General features: G+C 45.6%; 1 protein-coding gene across 1 annotated transcript in view; it reads left to right on the top strand.

The window, feature by feature from the left end:
- SLCO3A1 (solute carrier organic anion transporter family member 3A1) overlaps positions 1 to 19224 on the top strand; it is a 144204-nt gene that overhangs the window by 26574 nt on the left and 98406 nt on the right. The window lies entirely within an intron of this gene.

The following is a 19224-nucleotide window of genomic DNA, read 5'->3' as shown; positions in this document are numbered from 1 at the left end:
AAGGAGGTGCCTGTTATGGAGTAGGTGCTGTGACCCAGCATGCTGTGGCAGGACCCCAGATAATGTGATCCCTGTAATGGAATGGGATGCGGAAGCTGATGAGGTCTATTTTGAGATATGGTGAGCCTGAAGTAGAACTCATGATTCTGGTGATCATGTTGCAAAATTCTTCCAGATGGTTAAGATATGAAATTTGGCTTCAGTTACCCAATGAAACATCTCTGTTACTGGGGTAAAGAGCTCATCGGTTTCAGCAGTAGTACCCTCTCCAGCAGGTTTAAAGAGGATGTTGTGGGTGAAGTTGTTCTCTGAGAAAACTTACCAGCTTGGCTCATTCTTTCTGCAGAACTTGTCACTAGATAAATGACTCCAATGCAATAAATCAGTGAAGTGTGTGCTGCCATTAATGTGATCCTTCTGCACTTGTTAGTATGGTTTCTAGTAACGAAAACGCTGTGCACATGTCCCATCATCCCTGTCTTGACGTGGCTTTCAACTGAATGGATGATCCCATTACTGGGTTTTGTGGGGTGGTTTTTTTTTGGCAAAGACATTTTTATCAAGTTCCCAAGCGTAACTGAACGCAGCTAGGGCATGACTGTAGACAGCACAGCTGAACAGTCCTGCTGACTTTCTGAATGGTGTTCAGTGTCTTGGGATAGCGCAGAGGCCTGTTGGAAAGACTAAATATATAGCATGCTATGGCATTCCTGGATGTATTGCTACTTTGCTTAAAGAGGTTCTTCTGCATTTTCAAAGTGTGTCCACGTTTTCCTGTAACTGGCTGTAAAATCATAGTATCTCAGCATTTAGCTTTGTCCTTGGTTCATTATTCACCTTCACTTGGTTCTGTAAGTGCTTGTGAGGGATCCACTGGATAAAGCAGGATGATATATAAAATACAAGATACTGTACAACCCGAAGGTGAATAATGAGATTAAATTCACTGGAGCAACTTTGCCAACACCATAAATGATGAGCTGGAATTAAGAGTGATTCTAAGATTATCTATTATAAATAACTATATAGAGAGGCAGCAACTTCTTTCAGTCTGTTCCATGTGCATTTTTTAAGCAATGCTTCATGTCTGAGAGCAGGATTGAGGAGGGTGCATGAGAGGAGGATTAGGGAGAGTGATTCTTTTTGCTCCCATGATACAGTCATCTTGTATGCTAAAATAACTTTAAATTTGGCAGTTCAACTGTAGCTGGGAAAATACCGCCAGAAAAATTATTTCTGCTTACTATATGCTGTTTCATTATTTTTCCTTCAGACATATGCTTCTAACCGTGTTCCCTTCTACATGTAAAGTTTAAAAAAAACCCAAGTATTTGGGGGCTGCTTGCTTTACTGGCTTTAGCTATGAAAATCGTCATCTGAACTTCTACGTATGAATTATGGGTTGCAGAAGAGTGCATGTGTATGCACACTCAACCAATCAGCCATACCAACAATGCAGTTTAATATCTGCCCTGTCCCAGCCTATCCATCACAAGTAGGTTTTCAGATATGGGATGATTAATTCTTACATCAACCTGCAATCAATTTGGCTAGTAAAAATAAAAGCTAACAGGAAGAAATTGCAGGAAAAAATCTACTCTGTGAATGAATATAAATGGAGAAGCTGGTGGAAATGTACATGTCTTCTCAGGTTTGGGAATACTTGAGAGGAGGTCAAATTCCTTAGTTTATAATGTTGTTTGAGAATTATTTGCTGAGATTTGTCTTTAACTGATTATTTTTGTTGATGTCATCAATGCAATTTTCAGTGGCCTTAGCTGGCTGAGCAGCTTACCCTCTTCATTCTCCTCTGTTTCGCAGAGGAAATAACTGCAGAGTGTATATTGTCACTGTGCTATATTTATATCAGTTTGCTTTCTCATAATAGCACACTACTCAGTAGGGGCTACACTGCATGTGACTGGATAAAACTTTTTTGGGTAAGTTCCCTCAGTTTAAATTAGGAGCAAATCTGGCATAGGCTGTTCTCTCAGGATAGAAACTAATTAATAACAATGGTAATAGTCTGGCTGAACTTTCTGTCATGGCTGTGGCTGAGAAATGATCAGGTTGACCAGTCCGTTCTGTCTTTAGTATATTGCTAAGGTCGAGTATGTATATGCTGCATTTGGGCTATATTGTAGCTGAGGGGGAGGAAGCAGTCTCTCACCTGACAGCTAAGTACTAGTAATTGTTCACCTGCTTCAATAAAAACTCTCTTGTGTCCTAAGGCAGTGAATTAGATAGAAATAACTCTGTGCACTGAGCATTTTTTTCCTTCCTTCTGAGTTGTACAAGAGTTCAGTGGAGTAAGTTAATGTAGTATCTAATATAGTCTCTTTGCAGTGAAATGAAAATACAGGAATACTCTTCTAGTTTAAAAAACAAAACAAAATACCCCAACCGAAGAACGCCACCCCCCCAACCATCTTCTTTTTGTATTAGTACTAATACATGTGTGCAGAAGAATGCAGATGTGATACCATATGGAATTTAAAGTGAAGCTTTGGCTTTAACTCCTAGTGCAAGTAATAGCATCTGTGGAATATAATATATTTCTGGCCATGAAGTCCATCAAATCTGGCTCGTTGTGGTTTCTCTGCAGTGACAGGCACACAGGAGATGGCGGGCAGCGCACCTCTGGTGTGCATCCTTTGAAGGCAGAGGTTGCTCAGGCTTGTGCTCTGCCAAGGAGGTGAGGATTCATAGTTTCATAACTAGAGAGACAGCGGTGAGATATTAGAGGAAGATATCTCTGTGGCATGGGCTGCTGACATGTAGTTTCATATTTCTTGAGCTAATAGCAGATTTTTTGATGCCTGCAGTGTGTTGCTACCACACTCAAACAGATTCTGTTGCTGTAGTAACCAACAGTAGGAAAAAGGGCTGTGTTGTGGTAACCGAGGGCAAATCAAATCAAAAAGATGCATGCCTGGAAATACACACCAAAGGACGTTCAAAAGAAAACACATTTGTGCTGTAACAGAGTTAGAAAGATAGTGGGACCACGCCTGCTCCTGCTAATGATGGGAAATACATTCTCCTCCCGTTTCAGCATCCAAGCGCCTGCTCAACACAAAGGTTGTAACATTGGCGATAGCAGCCAAAAGATGAAAAAATAAAGGGATTTTCTTAGCTGTTTGAAGTTGGGAAAAATCTACTGGTTTGGTGCTGGTTTGCTTGCTTCTCTCTGTTTGGGACTGCTCTTGTATTCAAGATCAGAACTCCCATCTAGACGTTTCCAAACAAGCAGATTAATTTTACCTGTCTATTTATTGGCATTTAGCATAAGTAACCCCTTTGAGCGGGGGAATTTCTCGCTCCTGCAGATTGTGCAGGGCTCGTTATTGCTGCAGCTTCACTAATGTCAAAGGATTCCCTCAATTTGTGGCATCGTTTATTTTAAAGGAGGAAAAGTATGTTGAAAACTACTTACGACACATTTCCTTTCTCTACCTGCTGATGACTCACTTGACATTTCCCTCTATTTCTTTAGCTCATTTTCTGCTAGGTCTTGCTGAGTTCTGTTGAAATCAATTAAGACTTTGTCATTAGGAGGGGGATCAGAGGCATCATGGAGCTGATACAGGGGGGAAAAACATGATCTGACAGTAGTTGCATGGATTTGCTGCCTCTCAGATGAGTAAGAACTTGCAAGTGTTTTCTGGTCACTGGAGTACCCACGTTGCTCTCAGCAGTGGTTTGCATGTTCAGTTGGAGCCAGCGCAGTGATGTGGTACATGAATGTTATTAGCAGTCTCCATAAGCGCCTTCTGGACTTCCTGCAGCATTTAACATTTGCTGATAAAAGTTGTTGCATGTTGTCTAGGATGTGGTTACCTATAGAGCAGAATGAATAGCCTCTGGGAGCCAGTATTTGATCTGGGACAAGTAAGGGCTGCATTATATAGAGGAAGTTGCTATTATTCTGTCTCCTGTAGATGGAAGAAATTGATATTGATGTTGGAGGGAGCGCTGCCAGATTGTGTGGCTCATTCAGAAGAATGCTGTGTTAATCTTTAATATGACAGAGATTCTCTTTAAGTTTGCTGAAGCTGTCTCAGTGTTTAACTTCGTGGACACACACCCCACACGTTCAGGACCCACCACTTCAGACTCCTCGCTGACTTGCAGAAACTGCTGTAACGTGAAGAATGACTTCAAGGAAATCCCAGAAGGGGCAAGTCTTTGTGTCAAGGAGTAAGTGAGGAGGAGTGATGAATGCTCCTGAGTTACTGGTGGTGCAAGGGTGTGCCTGAGCATAGTGTGCTCAGGGGCATGGAACTGCTCTTGGCCTGCTTCGTGGCAGGGTGGAGGAATGGAAAAATAGAAAACTCAGCACTGCTGGATGTGTCTGTTTAGCTGCTTTCTTCTGTCTCATCTCCCAGGCTTCTGTCTGGCCTTTTCTGTCTGTATTTTGCTTTATGATATGGTTGTTCCAGCTGTTACCCTTAGTGTGAGAGAAGAACTCAACAGGATGGTGTTTTCTTTCCACGCCTGCCTAACCCAGTAAGGGGGACGGGACCCTGCGTTGTCACTGCTGATTTTGACCTTTGCAGCAGTGTGGGGTTATTTTGCATTGAATGTGTGGAAGCACTTTTTGTTTTGTGATGACAGTCATAGAGAAATGCTCACGCTCGCTTCTGGTGCTTTCTTGCTTGCTTTAAGCGCCAACTCAAGATTTGCTGCAGAGGAAGACAAACATGCCCTAGCTGGAATCTTGCTGTCTTCAGGGATAAATTTGTCCATTTGAAAAATCACTTACGGTAGTTTACGTCAGTCAAAATGACAGCAGCCATTGTGCTTTGGAGAAGCAGAAACATTTTCTCGACTGACAATAATTAAATCTGAGAGTTAGTATCTATGGCGGTGAGCTAATAGCAAGTTACCAGCATAAGATGCTGAAATAATCAGAGTTTGAATCAACATTTTGTATGTGGTAATACAAAGAAATAGTACTTGGATTTCTATTAGGAAGCTTACACTGGTAAGCTAAGCAGTTGCTGTGAATTTTGAAACCGTTCATCTGCTGTGTATCTGAAATTGATGAACCCTAATATACGTAATAAATAAAAAAAAAAAAAATTAAAAAAGGAAATGGGGTTTCTGATTTTATAAACAAAAGTGAAAATGTGTTCAATGCCATTAAAGAAAAAGCCATAGAAATCAGTGTTGAAAACCCCAACCCTCCACAGGCTGTACCCCCCTTGTCTAACCATTTTTCTTGTATGTAACTTATTATATTTGAAGGACCGTCGAATGGGCAGTCAGTGACAGCGCCTTTTGTAATAGCAAATGTCTCCCTTTTTTTGAAGCTTTCAGAATACTGTTTCCTGGGGGACACACCACATAGTTCTGAGAAACGTGAATGTTTTGGAGCTAAAAGAGCAAACTTTGCAGATGTTTGGCTTTCAGGCTGGAAATCTATTCTCTTTACACGGTTTGCTATCACAAACTTTGCAGATGTTTGGCTGTCAGGCTGGAAATCTCTTCTCTTCTTTACACGGCTTGCTATCTACAGCATGGTAGGTTCTGTGTAAAGTTAGTGGGGACCCTAGGTACGCACAAAAATGTGCTGAGATGGCCATTGTTTCTGTACCTTCCCAATTCTGTAGAATATTTTTTCATTCTGTGATTTTTTTTTCTTTTTTTTCACCTGTCAAGAAGTTCGCTTAGATTTCTAGTAGCTGCTTGCTAGTTTTGTCTCCAGTTGCTGAAAAGTCTCGTGTGGAGGATGAATGCATTTTGCTCAGTCTTACCCTTCCCAAATTTCTCGAATTTCTTGATGTGTATGTTTGAACCTACATTTCTAAACCATAGCAAGTGGAATCATTGTTTGTTTATAGCGTACAGGTCATATCACCGGCCTCCTGAGACCCTCCGTCGATGTGTATTGATCGGAAGGTCTTTAGGACCCGCTCGAGAGGGTAAGCATCCTGGCTGCTTATCCCTTTCACTCCTCACAGCCTTTCCCACTTGGCCGTACTCCTTCCGTGTGTGCTCACTTGTGCTCTGCAAACAACATGGGTGCTTTATTCACATTAGCCCTTCTTGCTGGAACATGCTTCTCTGAGCTCACCCACTTAAGGCTCTGCCAGCCTTGTGCTTTCCTTAACCTTTTTCCTTTTAAAGTCTGCTTCTAGTAGGTCTTTTATAGTGGATCTTCGCTGACTTCCTATCTGTTTTATTTCCTCCGTGTGCCCACTCAATACCCACAAGCTGCTTGATGAGCTTGTCCACCTCCATGTGGGCACATGCACTTGCGGAGTGCGAGCACTTTTTCCAGAGAATTGCTTTTCTCCTTGCTGGTATATGCAGTTTTATAGGTTTGTAATATTTTTAGCCTAAAGACTTGATGGAATTTTGTAATAATTTTGTTTGGTAAATGCATCCTCGTACAGGTGATTTGGAGAGCCTTTGCTTTCTGCCACAGTCTCCAAGGGCTCGAGAAAGGCACAGTATTAACGCTGAACTAAAAGGAGTGCTGTTGCCAGCATGAGTGCTGTTGATGCCGGTTCATTACTGAAAGGTGTCTGTGCATCAGATTCATTGGGTTGTCTTCCCTGTGGACTAACTGTGATCAGATTAAATTGCATGGCTTCATGCGGATATACCGGTATTAACTACGTTGGCCTAACCCACTGATCCATTGATAACCTGCAGCCTTTTGTAATTATTCCCCTTTGGGGAGAGATCTGTGTTCTCATTTGCTGCGTGTCACCAGGGCTGGCTCGGTTATACATGTCCCCTTTTACAGTGCCAGTGGTAATATCCTGGAAAATTAAATGGAAACATAAACAAGCGTGTAGGGTGTATTAGAGCAGTAACAATAATCAATTAATGGGAATAACCTTCCTCACTGCAGGCAGGAAGGCTGAGTTGTGAAAGGCAGTAGCTGAATGGATTTATTTATTCAATTAAACGTATATATGCACAAAGTCGTAACTGCTATGGGCTCCATTATTTTACAGCAATTGCTCCAGTTACCTTAACCTTCTGCTAATAGCTTTTTTTGTCATGAGCTGAGTAAATAAAGCTTGAGTCCAACACAAATGACTTTGTGTGAGAGCATATTGAGAGTGGGAGCTGTTTCCATGTTACTCTGTGCTCTCTGTGTACTCTGCAGCTGATTTTCGGCTTAATTAGGATTTGCTGACTCTGACGTCTTGTAAAAATCACTTCATTTTTTGAGCATGTTGGTTTCTTTCTGTAGTGTATTTGAAACGGTCTAGCTGGGAGACCCTAGTGAGGTACATCATTCCCGAGGCAGCCTCTTTAAAGCAGTGTCCTTGCCATTTTAATGGCAGACATGCAGAGGACAGTACATGTTAGTCCCAAGGTTCATAAAATTAATTAAGTAGATTGGAAGGTGCTGAGTTGCCCATGTCAAGAGCTGAAGGCTGTATTGTACCTCCTTGATGGTGCAAGTGGAAGTGAGCTGGTGTGTGCTGTCAGTCTTGGCCCTTCTCCTGGGAATTCGACTGAGACTCCCTAACTCATTGCACATAAGGAGCCTCCGGATGTTTTGGTCCCAGTTTACAGGCTGGCACTGAGGACGCTTGGAGCTGCGTTTGGCATGTGCCTTCCCATGGCGGGACAAGGCACAGGATCTGCCCCTTCGCCAGCACGAATCAGGGCACTGGCCTCAAGGCAGTGGTGAAAGTCTCGTTGCCCGATACTGAGGCTTGTGTTGTCCTCTTCTCCTACCGAAACAAAGAATTTGCTATGGAGGATATTTAAGGACTTGTCAGAAATTATTATCCCACTCATCCTCAGCCAAGTGAACAAGAGGCGGCTTTCATGAATTTTGCTGTACCACTGTAATCTTGCAACAAAAAAGGGCAGTGACCTGAAGTAGTGTTAAAAGATAATCACTGCCTTAAAATTGCAAGTAGTTACTCTTTTATTGTATGTCCTGCCCCATGCTACCAGGGCTTCAGAGGCCTGTCGCTGCCTCTCTTGGTGATGTCTGCCATGTTGTGAGCCGCAGGGAAAGCTGGCCGGCCCGGCTTTACACCTCCCCGCCGGCGGCCGGCTGTTACTCGGTTATCTGCAGGACAAGGTGCAGCTCCTTGAGTGCATAGGAGAAACAAAACCCTTTCACAAAAGCTTCTGCTTTCACTCCTTCACAGCTGCCTCTTCTGTCGCTGGGTGAGGTGCTCAACCAAATTTTTTTGCCCTTTGCAGAGGTTGCTGCAGGTTTGAGCTGGGTGCCAGGCCTGCCGACAGCCACTGGGTGCCAGATAGGTGCTATCTGAGTAATCTCCTTGAAAATATTTGGTTTTGCAAAGTCCCAAGCAGTGCCACGGCGCGAACATACGGGTCTGTTGACACACGGGGCCTGGCTGTTACACACAAAGCTGCTGTTAAGTTGCGTTTTTATCATGACTGCTTTGCCGTGCGTTGGCGGCTCTGCACAGCTCGCTGCCCGACATAGCAGCGGAGAGGCAGCTGATCTTCAGGGATCTGGGGAATGGGGCGGGACACGCTTTTCCCAGAGGCTGTGAGGGGCATCAAGGAGTGGCGGCAGGTCAGGCCCTGGTGAGACTTTCTTCGAGGCTGCGTGCGTAACTGGCACGAGATGTCCAACAGGTGCCTGACCAATGTGACAGGTTCAGTGCGTGAACCTCAGTAATTAAAAATTAATGCCGTTAACACCAGAGGAACAGCTGTGACATGAATCAAAAGCGTGAGATGGCCCCGTAGTACCTGTTCTGTGAGGCCCGGGGCAGAGCTGCTGTGCAGACATTAGCACAGTCTCAGTAACTGGAAGTGTCTCATTACCCCTGACTGACCAGCCTGGAGGAAAAACTGTGGCCACAGTGGTGGGCACCCTGCAAAAAAACTACAAAATTCCTTGATGTGCTGCTTGGTCACCTTATAAACCATCAGAAGAGTCTGTGGAGTGGGAGGCCTTTCCTGGTTGCGGTACATGGACTCGGGGGGAAGGCAGCGTGGATGCACGGGATCGGGAGCGAGCTAAGACCTAAGAACTAAGACATCTGGCAGACGTGTCACCAGGGGCCTGGTGCTGGGGTGTAACCTAGCAAGGATCTGCCTGCTTATTTTGGAGCTCTGTCCGCTCTGCTGGCAGGAAAGCCACCGCTGTGCTGGTGCCAGGGTGCTTCCCCACTGACTAACCTGTCACTCCACAGCTGCCAGTCAGCTCCGTCTTCCAAACCAGCTCTGCTGCCACGAGGGAAATGCTGACTAAAGGACCTAAACTGAGCTTGAGAAGGGTGCCATCGGCCACAAGCTGCGTCCCAGAAGCTCTGGCTGAAGCGGTACAGGGCAAAAATGACCTTCCCCTTTCATGTATAGGGTTTGGTTCACTCTGGGAGTGAACTTGAGGCTTTTTGACCTCCTTATATATTTTTTCATGTGGGCGGTGTGGAGGTATTCTGCAGGGCTATGGACTCCGGGAAGGGGTGAGCTTTTTGCGCTGTGGGTAGGTCCCTTCCGACTGCTGCCGGTGTGGCTCCGGCAGCCGAACGCACCTAGAGCGCGGCCGGGGAGCGCCGCACGCTGCGGGCGTTGCGGTCCGGCGTGGGGCCGGGGAGGCTCGGCGTGCCCCCGCTGCTGCGGAAGAGCCGCGGGGCTGCAGGAGGCCTCTGCTTGGCTGGCCCGGCGTTGGCGAGCTGGGAGCTGTCCCCTTGGCTTTGGACAAATCATTTTGGCTTTGCCTTTTCCAAGTTTGGGGTTTGGCCCCTGAATTTCTCCTTTGAACTTTGGTCTTTTGAAAGCACTTGGAAATTCTTTTTGCAGATTTCTTTTTGCCAAGGTGCAGCCGTTTCATTAACTGTGCTGCTAATGAGGTATTTGGCTTTTCCTTAGAGGCAGGCCTGCTCTCACTAAGTCCCCTTTTGATTTCAGTAATAGGGATTTTGTCTGGAGGACACTCTCCAAATTTGGCCTTTTATTAGCCAATTAAAATGCAAGGATTTAAATAGTTTCTCGGATGGATGTTAACAACATGTCATGTTGCTCTTCGACTTAATACCTCAGAGCACTTCACTACAGCTAAACAAGCCTGCCTCTATTACAAGGTGCAGGATCTGGCCAAAGGCAGCAGATCGAAGCAATAGTGGAAATCAAGAGTTAAAACAAGTAGAAGAGCAAGATACACCAATTCTTTCCTCCCTGTCTCCCTCTGCTTTCCTCGCTTTTTCCCTGCAGTTTTCTGTACATTTCTATGCTCAGTGTTGGACAAACCATTACCGCTGTAAGTATTTGTACAAGACTGTGATACTGCTTATTAGAGTTGGGAAGAAATAATGCTGGGGGGGGAACTGGGACAACTTTGTGGTATTAGTCCTTGCTGCAGAGACCAATTAGTCTTGTGATGAAAGACAACCTGTCTCTTGTTAGCCATCAGCTAACAACATATGGATGTCCTAATTCAATCAAACTGATCATCAAAAGAATAACACTTGTTAGAGAAAGCTTTCCCTCTGCAGAGTTACAAAGGGTGTGCTGGGGGGACTGAAAGGGGCGGTGGCACGCAAGAAGTGAGCTACAGAGTACCTTGGCCATGCTACCAAGGTGTCTTGAGGATTGATTAATGCTTTACTGTCCTCAGCTGTGGGTTGCCTCTTAGCTTTCTGTTCATTTTGAGCACTCGTTTGTTTTGTTGTGTAGGGGGTGTGTGTGTGTTCAATATTCCTCCTCTGCATTTTACATAAAAACTCACATTCCTGCAATGCAAGTGTCAAGATGTTTTACTGCACTTTTGTTTTATGTCAATGCATACCTTCATTTATGTCCTCTGTAAAAGCATGTTGTTCTGGTACTGGTGGTAGACAAGCATGTTGCGTTGTAGACTCTGCAGGAAGCAGCATTGCAGGAAACTAAACTATTTGTGCTAGTTCTGTGTAAGCTGTGAAGAGTTTCCCACAGGTGCCACAGGGTAAGAGGTTTGTAGGGACAGATAACACCTATTTGATCAGTTGAGGCAGCTGGAAACACATGTGTTCATGCTTGGTGGATCTTGTTCTGACCTGTGTGACTACTCATACTTAAGGATTTACTTTTTGTTTCCCAGCTGTTACGTGATCTGGTAAAATATACTTCTTGTCTCTCCAAACCTTGCTTCCTGTCCTGTGTTGGTGAGAATTCTGTATCAAATGAAAACCTGGTCTCTTCTGTAACTGGGTGCCACATCTCATTAGGTGCTTAGGGTCCTGGAGGTACTTGATTTATAAGTAGCAGCAAAACTCACGTTAAGCATGGGTTAAACAAATACTCCAGCAGCATCTTCAGGATTATGTAACAAGTTAGCAGGAGGGTGAGAATAGACCCCAGGAATTCTGACTCCGGTGCCCTGCAGTTGCTCTGAGACCTAAAACATTTCACTGCATTCCTGCAAAGCAATGTGTCTTCCATGGGTGCTGACATTCCTTCCTTTTCAGTGTCAGAGGGGTTAATGGTCCTGGCTTCTTGTCTGCTAGCTCTAGCCTGCTCCACCTCTGCAAACTATGTTTAATTTGTCTCCAGGAGTTGGATGATTAGACTGAGAGCAACACTGTCTTTGCATAGTGGTCAGTGAGGTGCAAGAAGCAGGCTGAGGACAGTCAGACTCCATGCTGCTCCAAAACCCGCTTCCAGGAGCCACCAGCACAGGGGACATGCGCCTCAGGCTTGTCCGGTCGCTTTTGAAGCTCGCTTATGCTTACAGCCTGCGCAGCAGAAATGGCAGTGAATTCCACAGGTCCCTGTGGCTTTTCTCATCTCCTAGTTAGGTTGTGCGTTTTCCTTCCCAAGTCTGTTACTTTCTTGCCTGGATGCTTAGGATTTTGGCTTTAAAGCTATGAAGGTGATGAAGTGGGGACAAAACTCTTTCCCTGGAGTGAAGATACCTCAGAAGTGGCATCTGCCTGTCAAAAAGCGTGTTGCTGCCAGAGATGGCAGTCGTGCCGTCACCCTGGCCTTGCCACATCCCACTCCTGATAGGAGTGCTCCAGTAATTCCTTGGACTGGTGAGGAAGTGCACTTGGGTACAGGGGATAATGCGCAGGCTGGCGCAGCTGGCAAAGATTAGGGCAGGCCATCCCATTAGGTGAAAAACGTAGTCTTAAATGGGTTTTGCTGATGGATAAAAGACCTGTTGAAGTGAAAATTTCAGATAAACAAGGGAAGTGAAAATGAAGCTGTGCTGCTCTCCAGTGTTACTGGATAAAATGCTCCCATGTGGAGGTCCTTGAGTTCATCTCGCATTCTGCACCCCCCAAAACCGTAGTAATGTGGAGACTAGAGCAGCTCGAGCGAAGGTTTCTGAATAAATCAGTCTCGCTGTCCTGTGGTATTCCAGATCTGAGTAAACAGATGAGACTTACTCTGTGCCTTAAAATCAGCAAGTTTGGGCTTTATTAGCCCTGGAGGGGCAGTAAATTCTAGAGCTGCCGGAGGAGCAGAGAGGAGGAGGCGAGCAAGGAGGTGCAGCACTGGATAAGGATATGCTCGAGAAAGTCCTTGCTGCTTACTGCGGCCCAGGAGGGCAATTTGAAATGGAATCTACAGTGCGCTAGGGAGCTGTTGGAGGAGACTTAGGATGGCATAAGGATTTGGGAAATCTGCATGAGCGAAGGATGCATTCAGCAAAGGCAAGAATAAAGATGTTGGCAAAAGTAAGGTGAAGTGGGGAGGTGGAGTGTGGACGTGAGCAGCAGCATGATAAGGCTGGGGGAGGCTGGTATTGAAGCAGCTGGAGTTAAGACGGGAGCTAAGCCGATACAGGAGAAACATGGTATGGGCCATCTCCATTAAGCGTACAGAAACCTGGATCCTCACATCAAAAGGCTTTTTAATTTCTATTAAAATTCAGTCTCTTTATTTTAACCAATAACCGTGGGAATTAAGTGTCTAAATAGAATCTGGCCAAAATGTCGCCTTTCTGGATCACAATTGTTGGGCGATTCTCAAGGGCATTGCTGTGTGCCTCCTCCTAGACCACGGGACGCACGTGGTCTCCATTTTCCTGCAAAGCAAGCTTGTTTCGTGAATAAACAGTGTGTTTGGATGGTGGGTGTGGGTGGTGTCAGGAGGGGAAGCGAGTGCGCTAGGAGCCTTGTTCCCAAAGAGATCCCAGTGTTTACTGATGGCGCTAATTATTGCCTCCAACCCATCGTTATTTGTCTTCTGCCCATAGCACAGTGGCCAAAGGTGCTGATAATACTTGCACTGAGTAAAAAGCTCATAAGAAAAAAAAAAGACATTCTTGAATTGCAGGAGTACCATTGACTGCTGTTTTACTTTTTGGTTGGCATTTTTTGGAGGGATTTTTGAGACTGGAGATGGTAAAGGAAGGAAATGCTTTTGGGTTTTGGTTTTGTTTTTTAATGCCCCATACGGCCGTTTTATTAACTGGGAAATCTCCAACTGTGAATTAGATGATGTTACACAGCTACAGAGCAAAACTCATTCCCAGCCGGGTGGCTGAGGGTACCTGTGCCTCTGAGCGCCTCCCCCATCTAGGGTTAGGGTGAAAAATAAAAGCTGCATTTGCCATGTTTTGCTGACCCAGGGAAAACATTGTTGCCTTTCATGCCGGGGATGTTGGGCTTTTCAAACAAAATGCAGACCTTGAATAAATTAGCTGTCAGCAGCTCATCAAAAAGCATCTCTGTTTGAGTTGAGGTTCTGGGAATGACAGGTACAGCAAACCCACAAGTTTGTTGGCTTTTTTAACAGTTTGCAGTGGGTTTATCCACTGCAAGGTTGGTAGTAGGATGGCTATACCTTCACATTCTTCCCTGCTTGTATGAGTGGGGATTTCTACCATAGTATGAAAGAACACATTGCAAACCAGACTTCCGTAGCAGTGACCTGCACTTTGTGTTATGCAGGCACCTCCCAAGCATTGACTCTTTGATTCCTGCCAGAGGAGCATTTCTTCGCATTGTCTACCAGATTTCTGTCCCAATTCCCATGCTGGGACACAGAAATGACTTGCCGTGTGTAGCATCTCAGTTGGCAAATGAGCCTGAGAATTTAGAAATAGCTTTTAGTCATGTTCCTACAGTCTTATGTGTGTGTATACGTTTAAGTTACTACCTCGGTTTTCTGGCCAGGAGACACAGCATTTCTCAGACCTACCTTTTCACTTGTTACTTACTGTTGTACAAAGCACGGAAGAAGAGGGTTGGGACCTCAGCCTTTGTTATGAGAGCGTCTTGGTTCTTCCATGGTATCCTGGAGACTTTCTTTCTCCGAGAGGGATGCGAGAGAGAGGAATGGGATTTGTTTAAATAGATCCCTTTAGATTTAAGGCCTGCCTTCGTTGTCAGCTGTGAGTGTAGAAATGGGACTTGATGGTTAGGAGTGGACCTTGCCCACTTCACATCCCAGAAGCTGTGCATCCGGTCCTGCTCCTTGCAGCCTGCAGTGCTGCATCCAGCTGCTGCACGGCGGAGTCTGCGCTAGCACTGTCATGAGTTACAGTTCAGCAGAAGATCCATTGTTTTTCTGGTCAGCACAGAACTGCTGTCTGCTTGCCAAAGGTGATGTTTAGGATCAAACGGGCTGGTAAAAGTTGCTCAGTGGGTAGGCAGAGCTCCCCATACCTGCTAGCAGTGGCTCGGGGGCTGTTGCTCCCTTTCCCTGGGAGATGCCTCTGGATGGGAGACAGCCTGCCATAGACAGAGCAAATAAATGAACTGGGCTTCAATTACAGCAGGTGGGTAGTAAATCAGCAGGGTCCTCAGAGCAGCGGTGAGGGTGCTGCCAGCTGGGCCAGCAGCTGAGATACCCTTTTGCTGTGCCGAAACTGCAGGAGCAGAGTCAGGGCTGCCGCCTGCTGCGTCACTCCGCACGCCACCCCCCGTGCCTCTGGGGATGGGGAGTGTGCGTGCTGGGCGTCGCTGGGGTGAAGCTGGCTTACGGCTGCAAGGTGGGCAGGTGGGACAAAAGACTCACAGGCCACATTCTGCAGTGTCTGCACCTTCTGTCCTTTGTAACCTCTGGCCCGCCGCGGGAAGGTAGTGGAAGAGGAGCAGAAGGTCCAGTATTGACTATTGAGGCTCATTACCTCCAACCCGGGTTAAAGGCTTCTTAGCTGCAGCCTGCTTATGTAGCACTAAGTGGCTTCAGCTGCCTGAATGGTCTTCTCCTTTTCTGCTGGTCACAAATGTATGATTTGTTAGAGACTGTGGCTTGTGACTCCATTGATGCTCTAGGCTATGTTCCTGCATGTGAATCAGTAGCCTTTTTCAGCCAGTTGCGTTCATAACTGTTGTGTTATGGCTGAAGAAAATGGAGATTTGAAGGTGACACTTAAATTGTCATTCGAGAGACTTCTCTGTGCAGCAGGAGGATGAGCTGCCTCATTTGAGTCCAAATCTAACCTCAGGTGTCTGCATGGAGGGTCAGTGTGGCTTGAGTCTTCCTCTCCTGTGAAAAAGACTTTGTCCTGTATCAGGTGCATAGGAAACAGCTTAGTGTTATGGTTTAGCATGAAGTTTGTGTTTCTTGTGTCTACTTCTGCTCTTCCTTAAAGAGGCTTTTGGGGTTTAATTAAACTTACTACCCAACTTGAAGTCCCTGGTGTCCTTGGGTTTACAGTAGTCGAGGGAGAGACCAGCTGCTCTGCAGGAGCTGAGCTGAGGGACTCGGGGCTCATCTCTGGAGACGCTGCTCTCCAGGAACTGCTCCTGCATCTAAGGACATCGTCTACCTGAGTCTCTGGCTTTGATGTTGAAGGTGGGTGGTTAGAGTATCCCCCTTACACACACACTTCAAACACAGATTGTGCAGGTTTATCGCTGGATAACAGCCAAATCCCAGGCAGTAGAGACTGTTTAATCACACTCCTCTGTCTCTACTGGATTAACGTAATTAATGTAAGCCCTTTTGGATGGGTGACCTGTTATTTGTCTGGCGCAGCTCTTCATTTGTGCAGTGCTGTGCATACACCCATGATGCTTTAAAAATGACGATGAGGTCTAATTCCACTTGTGTACAACTGGTGACCAAGTAAATCTCCATTTACAGACAACTAGTTTACTGCTCCCTTCAGGGGAAGCTGTAAACTATTTAAAAAAAAAAAAAATTGAAAAAATTAAGAATGCCCAAGGTTAAGCCAGAACGATCATTTCCCAAGTTACTTCAAGGGAAATTAAAATAGGTTTTTTTTTTTTTTAATGTTACCTCTCTAGGGGGCAAAGGAAGTTATTAATAAACTGAAGGTTCATCAGTGCCTTATGGTCCTGGCCCATTTAAAGGGTGACGTAGAGCTTAATGTGCAGTGGAGATATTGGTGTTTGTGTCCTTGCACACCCAGCCTGAGCACATGGGGCAGGAGCTGTGCCTCTGTCTTCTGACCTTTGTGGCATCGGGAATTGGGGCAAGGAGGCAAAAAGTGTTTCCCGGACCTGTGACATCCCATGAGCCCAAAATCCCGTTGGCTGAGTTACTCCCTCCTGTTTCTCTGCATTTCTTAATGCAGCTGGACATGATCTAACTCTCAACAAGGTACGCTGGCTCCCTTTGCTTTCCACTGTTTCAGGGTTTTCTAGCAGCAAATTGGAGAGAGTTTATTTAAGAAAGAAAAAAACCCAAAAAACCAGAACAGCCCTTGCAAAAAACAACTGTAACAAGTCAAATGCTTAACTTTAATATTGATTTCTGAATAGAGGAATGCCTTTAATATGCTTTTTGTGTAGTAGAAATACTGGCAATGTTTTTTTTTTTTTTTTTAACGAAAGCCATCTTCTACTTTAATTTTTCCAAGGTTTAACTGTATTCTTTTATATTCAACAAAATCACAGATACAATAATTTCATAAGCAGTAAAATCAACTTTCATCAGTTCTGGTGGATTGTTTTCTAGATCTTGGCTGTACCCATCTGTGCAGAAGGCAGAAGCTTTCTGGAGCGTTCTCTGAAAAACAAATGCTTGTGTCCAAGCTTGAAAATTAGCATGAAAGTGACATTTTATATTTGGCCAGCAGCTAAAAAGCCTGTTATTTCCAGCGAGGTTACAAGCGTCCTCAGTTGGGCAGCTCTGGCCTCTGGGGTCGCAGCTTGCCCGGGTCCTTAAAGCAAAGCGGCTGCAGGCAGCGGTCTCGCCGGCCGTGGGAACTGGCAGCGCTCCTACGGGGAGCTCTGCAGTGGGCAGTGTGTCCCAGGCTGCCCTTCTCCTGTCCCGCTTCCTCCACGTGCCCTTCAGAGAAGCAAGAAGCCCTTTCCAGGAGGTGCGTAGGGTGGAAAGACTTGCTGATAACATGAACTGACCATTTAACAGGCAATATACGTGGTTGTACCTTGCCTCTGATTTACTATCACTGTAGTCAGTGATAGTAAAATGCACTCATCACCCAGTCTGTGCTCACAAGCCTTGTCACAGCTAATGTATGGGCATTTTCCTATGATTTTTCTCCCTGGGGCTACGTGGTGTAAAGGCTGTTGGATGCTATGCAAGTCCTAAATGCCCTGTGAGGGACCACAGGTTAGGGTGAGTGGAAGAGGCCAGGACCATTAATCTACCTGGATCTCTGTGTGTGCAGATCTATAGAATGGGGTGTCTATTTTTCAGCTGCAAGAAGCCCAGTATTTAAGGTTCATGTGGACCATCATTTGCAACAGAATAAATATCTTGGCATGTCATGTTTTACACAGCAGAAATGCTTCTGACTTTCCAGCCCTTGGTGTCTGTAACTCACTTGAAAGTATTGCTGACGTCTGCCCAAATGCCAGTATCTTCTCAGCTGTGTATCATGGCTTAAGCTTTAGTCTTCAAGTTGTGCAGCACAGCTAAAAAAGCAAGCTGTGTTTCCAGCACTGAGGGAGTTCCTGACTTTTAACCCACTGGCTTTTTGTTTATTTTCCTTCTGTGCTTGCTGTTGAATTGTAAAGTAAACTTAATTCTAGGGCTTCTAAATGGCATATGATTTCTACACGATGATGGCAAATCTCCTTTGGGCTGTTTGTACCATCTGATACTGGTGGTAGGTCAGGACAGCAGAAAGCAGGGCACTGGTGTTACTGTTCTTTGCTACCCTTTCTCTACCCATAGTAAAAAGGCAGGTCACAACACTGCTTTATCGTCCCATTCCTCTTAATTTTTACACTCCCTTGGCTCAGTCTTCTTTCCTTTGCAGCTCTCTGCTGCCAAACTCTCTCCATCTCCACCCCAAGTGGGTTTGCATCCAGCCTCAGAGCCCTTTGGTGGCTTTATCATTGCCTTCCTGGATGGGTGCTTCTGTCTGAGGGTCTGGCTGCGTTTCTGTTCTGGCTGTGGGTAACTAATGGGGGATGTCCCATCCCGCTGGGACTCCCAGCAGAGCTGCTTGTGTCACTGTGCCCTGTTCAGTCAAAAAGATCCAGGTTCAGAAGATGCATTGTTTAAAGGATTAAAGCTGGTATGGATTGTTTTGGTAGAACTGGGTTGGGGTGGTTGTACTAGGTGGTTTTGCTAGGTGATCTCTGGTAGGGAGAGGTAAGGAGCAGCTGGGAGCAAGAACCCCTTCATAGTGCTCAGCTGCAGCGAGAACGGTGCCCATTAACCTTGGGGTCTGCTGAAATGTCTGTCACCGCAGCACCAACATGTCCTCTGTGCTGCACCCCTTGGTGGGGGCTGTACATGGGGAAATTTGGGCTCCTGACCTCTGAGCTCTTCTGGTAGGACCAAGCTTCAGATAAAGTGGAGGTTCAGCCTCAGCCCAGGTCATAACTTTGGCTGCTGCTCTGATGGAGTATGGCCTGGATCTGTCATAATGAGCATCAGTCGTATCTTCAGAGATTTATTAAACTTTCTGCTTGAGGGCTAACACAGGCCTCTGAATGCTGTAATGGTTGCAATGAGAACTGTATGGGGGTGTATGATGGTCAACATCCCCCCCCGCCCCCATATCTCCAGCAGAGATGCAGATGTTGGGACCCAGCCCTTGACATTGGGAATATGATGGAAATGGTGACTTTGCCTAGTGAGAGGAGAGGGAGATCACCATTCACGGCTATTTATTCTTGTTTCCCCTATTCTTGCCTCCTTTAAGAGCATAGTTTGGATCTTGGGGTTCTTTCTGATGACTGAAGTACCTTTTTACCCAGTAATTCACCTTATCAAGCTCCTAAGAGTTTGTAAGACTTCCTGGAAGTCTTCTGTGAACATGCTCGTGTGTTGTGAATGTCACTCATGGAAGGGCCCTGACTGTGATTTGTAAGTATTAAATGTCATGTGCTAGAGCAAGGGGTTGGGATTTGGTGCTAACCGGTATGGACCAGCTCACCCCGG

The sequence above is a fragment of the Pelecanus crispus genome, chromosome 7, assembly GCF_030463565.1.
Source record: "Pelecanus crispus isolate bPelCri1 chromosome 7, bPelCri1.pri, whole genome shotgun sequence".
Taxonomy (NCBI): domain Eukaryota; kingdom Metazoa; phylum Chordata; class Aves; order Pelecaniformes; family Pelecanidae; genus Pelecanus; species Pelecanus crispus.
Note: the sequence above shows the minus strand (reverse complement) of the source record. Positions and strands in the feature narration are given on the sequence as shown.